Genomic DNA, 8,823 nt, shown 5'->3' with positions numbered 1-8,823 from the left:
TAAAATAAAACTTTGTTTAAAGGAATTTTTTCTTTCATTTATTTTAGAAACTGGTTACTTGTTACTATTTTGTGTGTATCGTATGACTACTATGTTTTATTTTGCTGACTAGTCTTACTTGTTACTATTTTGTGTGTATCGTATGACTACTATGTTGTTTTTTGATGACTAGTCTTACTTGTTACTATTTTTTGTGTATTGCATGACTACTATGTTGTATTTCGCTGACTAGTCGTACTTGTTACTTTTTTTGTGTATCGTTATTCGTATGACTACGATGTTGAATTTTGCTGACTAGTCTTACTTGTTACTATTTTTTGTGTAACGTATGCCTATATAATATGTTGTATTTTGCTGACTAGTCTTAATTGTTACTATTTTATGTGTATCGAACGCCATCCAGTTTAAAGAAATGGTTATTTTATTAATTGCCAGGGTATATAGACCAGTTTTGATGATATGGGTGATATGAGCCTTTTATACATGTATGTTTGGTAATTTTCCATGTATACATTATGCATGTTGGATACGTTCGTTTTTTCATAATTCTCTATTTTATTAACATTTGCTGAATATTCTATAACCAAAATACATTACCTAAGACATTTTGTCATTTAACATTTTGTTTCAATATGTTTCTTTTTCAGTTTTTGTACCAGTACAATTATAGAGTCTGTTTTAATAATTTCTTTTACATTTGTTGTTAGTCAACGTATATATTAATTAATTTTACTCCATTAGAATCAAAATGTTGGAATTAGTAATAAATCAGATTGTTATTTTCAGTTTCAAGACAGTAGTATAATTAGCAAATACTGTGTTCAAGTTTGGTTAAAAATAATGTAAAAATAAAATGTTGTTTTGAGAAAACGTTCTTTCATTTATTTAAGAAAATGGTTTTAATGGTAGGCCCTTAACACTACAACAACAATTAAAAACAATTGAGGCTAGACAGGGACTGAGGAATGGCTAAATGTATGTCGGCACCATGCTGGCTCAAGAAGGTATCGCCGATATACATACCAATGTCGGGCCAACATCGAGCCGTGTTGCACTCCCGATCTCGGGCCGATGTAATTACCGATGTCGGGCCGATATACATACCGATGTCGGGCCAACATTGCGCCGTGTTGCACTCCCGGTCTCGGGCCGATGTAATAACCGATGTCGGGCCGATATTGAAATATATATCGGGCCGATATCGGACCGATTTGAAATGTTTGTTGGGAAATATAAGCAATAATATATATCTATAAACATTAAAAGGGCCTTTTCACAGATTTTGGCATGTTTTGAAGTTTGTCATTAAATGCATTATATTGATAAATGTAAACATTGGATCTAAAAAGCTCCAGTAAAAAATCAAGAATAAAATTTAAAAAAGAAAAAAAAAGTAGCCCGCAGCAGGGCTCGAACCAGCGACCCCGGAGTCCTGGAGTAAAAACCATTAGACCGCTCGACCATTCTGCCAAATATGTATTATAGACGTATTTTATACTTTATATAAGCAATCTTCGTAGTTACACAAAAATAATCGACAACAACAGAACTCTCCAAATTATGCAATCGTTTCGCGTTGCAACTCTTTATAATTTTCAGGTTTTTAAATCGTCAAAAGATGCATATAATGGCTTTATCAGACCATGGTAAATGTTCAGTATTACTGTTTCCCATCCACTGCAATATCAGCGATGCATGTACCAGCGGTATCTAGTGGTAAATTGATATGGAAGGGAATATCCGCCAGTCCATTCATGTTGCCAAATGACAGTTACATATTGCTAACTGACAATTGCATACTGCTAAATGACAATTTGCTTTATTTTATTTGTTACAAAATAACTGCGTCTTCCTTGCGTCTTTATGCTTGTTTCTATCAGTTAGTGAAATATTGCTTGCATACTTCTTTTTAATGTGTACTCGATGTATGTTAATCATGTATTCTTGCGAGTAAATGACAAATGCATTATTTCTGCAAAAATGTTCATGTGGCTATCTTCTTGTCGCTGAACTAATATCATTTCAATACTAAGTAATGCTAGAAAATGGCATATTGATTGTAAGTTCTACTAAGCGAAATGAATACGCACAGGGCAGCTGCTCACATGAAGTAAGCCGAATGCCGAATGCATTAAGCCGAATGCATTAGTAATTCTGAATTCATACACGACGGAGAACCAGAGTTTTCAGTAGTTTTCGGTAGTTTTCGTAAAAGGTTAATATTTATAACGGTGTTGTATTATATATCTACCAGATGAATTACTCTACCGCGTCGTTTCGAACGTATTTTCCACTGTTCTTATTCAAATAAAGTTTACTTGTTTATTGTACTGTTTTATTAGGTAAATTGCATACGATTAGAAGTAATCCCCATTTCGAAAGTTGAGTTGTCATTTGGTTTGTGATTACGGTCTATTTGAAGTTAATGGACGTAATATTGTTTTCAATTACTCGTCAAACGTCCCATATAGTATCATTGTAACGAAGGTGGGTTACGATGATCAAAACGTCTAACTGTTGGCTTGTTTGAATTTAACTATTTATTTCATCCTATTTTCATCGCATATCTTCGTAACACTGTCTTTATCTAATCAAATCGTACCTAGGTTGGTAAAATTGTATCTAATTCAAATTATTCATTTTAAATGTTTTTTTTACTAGTTTATCCCCAATACGGCATGGAAATTCATATATAGAGCTAATTAAAATGGAAAGCAACGTGAGAAAATAAGTATGCACAGTTACCTCATTAACGAACAAAAATAATTACGTATTTTTGAATTAAATGGTTTCTCTTTTTCATTTCAAATGATTATATTTCTCATACTGTTTTATACTATTATCAATATATGTTGACCATCTTACACCTATTTCTGTATATTGGGTAAGCGATGACTTTGGATAGGTACCAGTTGACCAAAAAACGGGTATAAGTTGACCAAAATGGGTTTGAGTTGACCACAGTACGGGTTGAACAGTTACCTAACATGTGGTTCAAACAGACACATTTAATAAAAAAAATTCTTTTATACACTTAAATGGCTGATCGATCTTGTTTTTCTTTGTGTAGCTCAGTGACTCAGTTAATGTTTACGGTTTGTAACTCAGGGGTCCTGGGTTAGATTCTCATATGCGGTGCTGATTTTTTTCATAGGAGTTTCCTCTGGCGAGACTGCAGAGCCCTAGCCTAGTACTGGTGAAACCCAGGAAGCATAATGAGATGAATCTTTGCATTAATGTAAGTTAAATACACGGGCATTAACACCATACAAACAAACACATAACGATGTTAGTACATGTGGGTAATAGTGAAGATTTCCCATAAAGATGGTACTTAGATGATCAAAGCAGATAAGATCATATTTCTGTGAAAACAGTGTAGAAACTTAGATCAGCAAGTGTAATATCTGACTACGTAACAGTTATTATCTCTCGATTATATCATTATTCTACATAATGGTTACTTGTTTTTATAAATAAAAAATGATGCACATGAATACATTTTCAGATATGAGCTAACAGCAAAGAGCAGCTGCTCTTTTAAGGCAGGCAGCAGAATTGTTGAATGTCAACACAAGTGACAGGAGTACACAATACCAGCACCTGCATCCGTAACCTCTGTCATTAGCACTTGTGTTGCATGGGCAATTTTGCACCCGACAGTAAAAGAAGGAGGCATGGACAAGCAAATACAGGAACTGTGGCAGTGCCAGCACTGAACTATTATACCCAGGTGTTATAAGGTAGGCATCACTAAAGAGGCCCTGGCCTGTGCTAGATATTTTGGAACTACAGTTTATACCACACTAATTCTATTTTAATGTAAAGATGTCTATTGTTTCATAATATTCATGCATATACATCTTATTTTACTGTGTAAACTTAAAGAAGACATTTATTATTGAATACTTCCTAATTATTGTTTACAAGACCTTCCTGTACTTTCAATTTTTTCTGGAAACCCCCTACATAAATAATGATGAGGAAAAATGCTTTTAGCAGTTGACTCTAAAAAGGTTTATGGTTTGAGTTCCATAGTTTAGGATATTTCAAACAATTTCGAATTAAAAAATAATAATTCCCAAGCGTACCCGTCCATTGCTGCAATATAGAAAATCAGATTCACCAACACGGCACTTACAAGTACTGTATACAAATAAACATGTGTATCGAGTTGAGTCAGATTCAAACTGCAAAGATTATACCGGTAACTCTGATGGTATCAGTCATAGAATTAAAATGTTTTTTTGCCCTTAAATCCAAGGCCAATAACTATAATAAGTTATCAGTTATAGAAATGCATATACTTAATGTTTCTTAATAAGGCCTAACCTCTTGCATAAGTCAAGCTAAATATTAAATGATTTCAACCTTAACAAGACAAATGTTTTGCATTCACTTCCCTACTGTAAATGCAGGTCCCTGGTTACAACTAATGACCACCTGTTGAAGGAGCTAGATGAGACCCGGGAGAGACACCAGCACAGAGGTGAATCAGATTAACTGGAGCTACAAGCAGCTCAAGAAAAACCTTCAGAGACCAGTCTAAATGTTCTGATAAGGATAATAGAGTGTGCTTTGTGTTTTATTGCTAAGAATTTGGCTGCTCTGTATCCAATATCTGAAGTGGTATTTTATTAAGATTTAGAAAAAAATAAGGCTTTATGCATGTGTGTGAAGTGTCGTCCCAGATTAGCTTATGTTGTCCTCACATGATTATCTGGGACAACACTTTCTGCCTAGACTGGATTTTTTTTTTCAAAATACTTTCTTTAAACGAAAAATCTCATAAAACCAGAAAGTGTCTTCCCTGATTAGCCTGTGCGAACCGTACAAGTTAATCTGCGACGACACTTTAGGAACATGCATTAAACCCCATTTTCCCAGAGCAAGATCACTTGTATTTATTTCCTTTCACATACCCTTTATTTTAGTATCATACAGATTCTAAATGCCTATTTATTGTAAGCTGAATATTCAGTCATAACCAAAAAGTGTCATAAGATCGTTGTTAAGACAGGACCCTGAATTCTAGCATTTAATGAGGTTATGTGATTTTCCGCACTTATTCAATGTCTTTTATAAGTAAAAGGTGAACACTAGCAACAATATAATTTGCTACCAAAAATGTTTTCCATATATTATTTTTTTATATGAAAGAAGTTAACATGTGTAAAAAAAGTTTGGCAAACAAACTGACAGGTTTATTCATTGTGCATCCAGGTATTTACATATAACCAGACAGTAGTGCAATCTCGCATGTATATGTAGGTTTTTAACTTCTATTGCACCAGTTTATAGATGGTTTTGAAAACAATTGTATGATCATGGTAAAGTTACATACGTCTAGTCATAAGCAGTATGTGTGGGATACACTAGCAACAGGACCGGAGGGATCATTTTGTTTTCAGATGATGTTTATGTATTGTGCGTTTCATCCTAATATTTATATAACCAGTATGCCATGTAATACATATATTTTCTAATAAAATTGTAAAAAAAAGGTAATTTAGTATTTAGATTATTTTGACACGCTATTTCATGATGGATGGTTTCATCCACAGTCATTACACGACGCACAACAACAACATAATTGAGCATCGGTCTGGGAAAATGGGTCTTAATGCATGTGTGTCAAGTAATACTCAGGGCAAATCAGTGATGAATTTTTTGCTAAATGGAATTTTTCGATAAATAAAGTCTCTGCCGGAAAGTGTTGTCCCTGGTAAGCCTGTGCTGACGGTACAGGCTAATCTGAGACAAAATTTTGAGCACATGCATTGGGTCCAATTCTCCCAGAGCCAGACTCAAATGTAAAAGCAATGCCCGTTAAATTAAGAAATATAGCCAATGACAAAATAGTTGTTTGCTATTTATTGAAAATCTCATAATTGTTCAAATAAAAAAGATTTATTCATTATTTACAACAAGATGCAATTATCTTTCAAAAAAACACAACAACAACAACACAATTGGCATTTCATGTAAAAGCTATTCACACTAGATGATAAATTAAACTGGTATTTATGATAAACAATACCATACTAAAGAAGCACAGTTCTCACTATTCCATTCATAGCAATTCATATTGAATTCAACAACAACTAGAAATTGCGCGGCAGAGGCCGACGCGTATCCCCACGCCGCATGTTTGACCCAGGGGGCACCCCAACGTTGGTAATGGGGGTCATACATAGTTGAGATTGACCGTATTGTCATAAGAGATATTCAGTATCAATTGGAAGTGAATCGGTGTAGAAATGAAGAAGTTAATGTCTTCGTTTGAACATGGCATATCTTTTTTATTGCATAAATCGATTCCGCTTAGAATGGCCTTTAAGAAAAGGTATGGTTATGGGGGTCTCTATGTGCAAAATGCTGCATTTATTTTCGCTTAAAGTTGTTATTATAAAGGGAAACTATTTAGTATATTATGACCTCCAAGCAAAACAATACACATTATGTAGACGGGTATGTGTTTTACCTTATCACCGCTTTTTACGGAGGTTTCCAGAGATAGTCGATGTATCACGGTTGATACCGGAGATTTTGATTTTGATGCTTAGAGTGTTCTCCCGGCAATAGTAATTTACGCTGCAATTTGCGCTGGAATTAGGTTTTATAGTACTGGTTTCCATTTTCGCATTGTGAACTATTTATAATGGCGGTGTATGCAAAACCGAAGACTAATTCTAAATCAGAGACGCACTAGCAATCGACTTAAGAAGTAATATAGATCCACAAAGATATTATCAGCTTGTTAAATTCAGTAGCAACATAGCCAAATGCACACAGTTAAACAAAGAACGCCGTTAGAATAAGCATTTATACAAATTCCAAAAGTTTAACTGCAGTTGTCAATAACACACACGAAGTAAAGATATATATGAAGTAATTATAAACTTATCAACATGTGACAATGAGATGAAGTGTTTGCATCGCAAATGTAACTAGGCAAAATGCAACTGTCGTGTATAAGAAAGCATATGCTAGTAGGTAAAATGAGAATGTCATTTAACATTATGCATGGACTGGCGGATATTCCCTTCCATAAATTGACAGATTCTCGAATACCCTGTATGCAGTCACGCGTTCACTATAGATGGATGAACGGGATTAAATATGCGGGTGCGGGTGTCCAATTACATGATAACAAAGAGGAAGTTAATATGGAGTAATCTGATTGGCTGAAAGTCGGGTACCTGCATGTAGGTACATTTTTGACGATGCTACTTTAGCGATGCAGCTCTTCTTAGTTATCATACCATTAAAAATTCTTCACAATGGCGACCTATGTAAAAGACCGAGCCAGTCCGATTGAGTTAGCTAAATTTTCTCAATCGGCATACCTCGCTGATTAACATTGATAAATGTAAAGGCAGCTTGGTTCCCGTCCTCTTTCAAATTTATCGAGAGGTTCGGGACAGGAACCAGACACGAAACAGCCAGGTGCCACTTCAAACGCTGTGACGCTGGAAAAACCCAAAATATAGTTTAATTTAGATTTGATCGAGAATGCAAACCGATTCCCAGTTTCACTGGGCCAAGTTTCCCACGGGTACTACTTCCCCGTACCTCAAATTTTTTTCGTACCCACATTTTTTTACGTAACCAATTTTTTTTGGCATAATGTTTTCGTACCCAAAATTTTCGTACCCATTTTTTTTCGTACCCAAATTTTCGTACCCACATACACAAATGTCGTGATGTAGATAAACTTAAATTGATGCTTTTATATCCATCCTCTTCAAAAGCATCGTCACCAGTACTGTCATCTCTTCGATTTGTCACCGCCAGTGGATGACTTTGATCTTTTTCCGATATTACTTTTCAAACCGATAGAAGGCAAACAAAGTTTTGGTATTAAGTTTTTTAGGGAAAGACCACCATTTATTTTTTCAACGCTAACCCGTAATAGTCAAATACTTTCTCACGCGGATTACAACGTAGAGGATATGAACTATACGAATTGTGTTTCAACAGTTACATCTACTTGTGTGTTTCAAATTGTCTATAAATAGTATACGCTCGATTGCATAGATTTCGTGTTTATTGTGCATGGGTTAATTTTATGTTGAACTACTTTGCTGTCTTCTTTAAACCTGTTTGGTAATTTATGGTCGGTGATCGATTTTTTGACAGTTTCTTTCGGAACACAAACATGCCTATTTAAGAAAAATGAGCACTTAAATAGCTTCTTATTTAGTCATTTTTTTTGCATCAAATTAACACAATGAAAACAGACATACAATATTCGGTAAAAAGTACTGGAAATTGTACTATTTGAACATGTTTCATTTTATCATAAATTGAATTCAATGTAGCGTGATTTTATGCCACTTCTATCAGAGTTCCTATTCTTCGTGCTGAAAGAGATATGTTCACAGATTTGAGTGTGTTGTTTTAATACTATTAACTTGATTTATCTACAAACTTGTAATATTTGGATGAGTTAGCATCAGAAGAAAATGTTCCTATCCTGGGTTTCGAACTCTGAAGCTTCATGAAGCAAAGTTGCACTCTTCCTCTAGACCCCGAAGTCTTTGGCATATGGACGCTAGCTAAAAAAGCTATCTAGGTTATACACGTTTATTCTATTCCAATTCCGATGGATGATAGCACAAGTTTTGTCAGGAGAGTTATTGTGCTTGCGTGCTTTCAAGATCACCGCTTCTCTAGATGAACGCACAGCCATAACATTTCATCCGAGATACTGTGTGTATCTACCATAAACTAAAAACTAGAAACGGTAAAAGTTACAAGTATTTAAATACCAAAACGTTCATCAATAGGCATGCCACACACTCATTCTTATACGAGAGA

Source organism: Dreissena polymorpha, unplaced genomic scaffold, assembly GCF_020536995.1.
Source record: "Dreissena polymorpha isolate Duluth1 unplaced genomic scaffold, UMN_Dpol_1.0 chrUn090, whole genome shotgun sequence".
Taxonomy (NCBI): Eukaryota; Metazoa; Mollusca; class Bivalvia; order Myida; family Dreissenidae; genus Dreissena; species Dreissena polymorpha.
The sequence above is the reverse complement of the archived record's forward strand: the minus strand, read 5'-3'. Positions refer to the sequence as shown.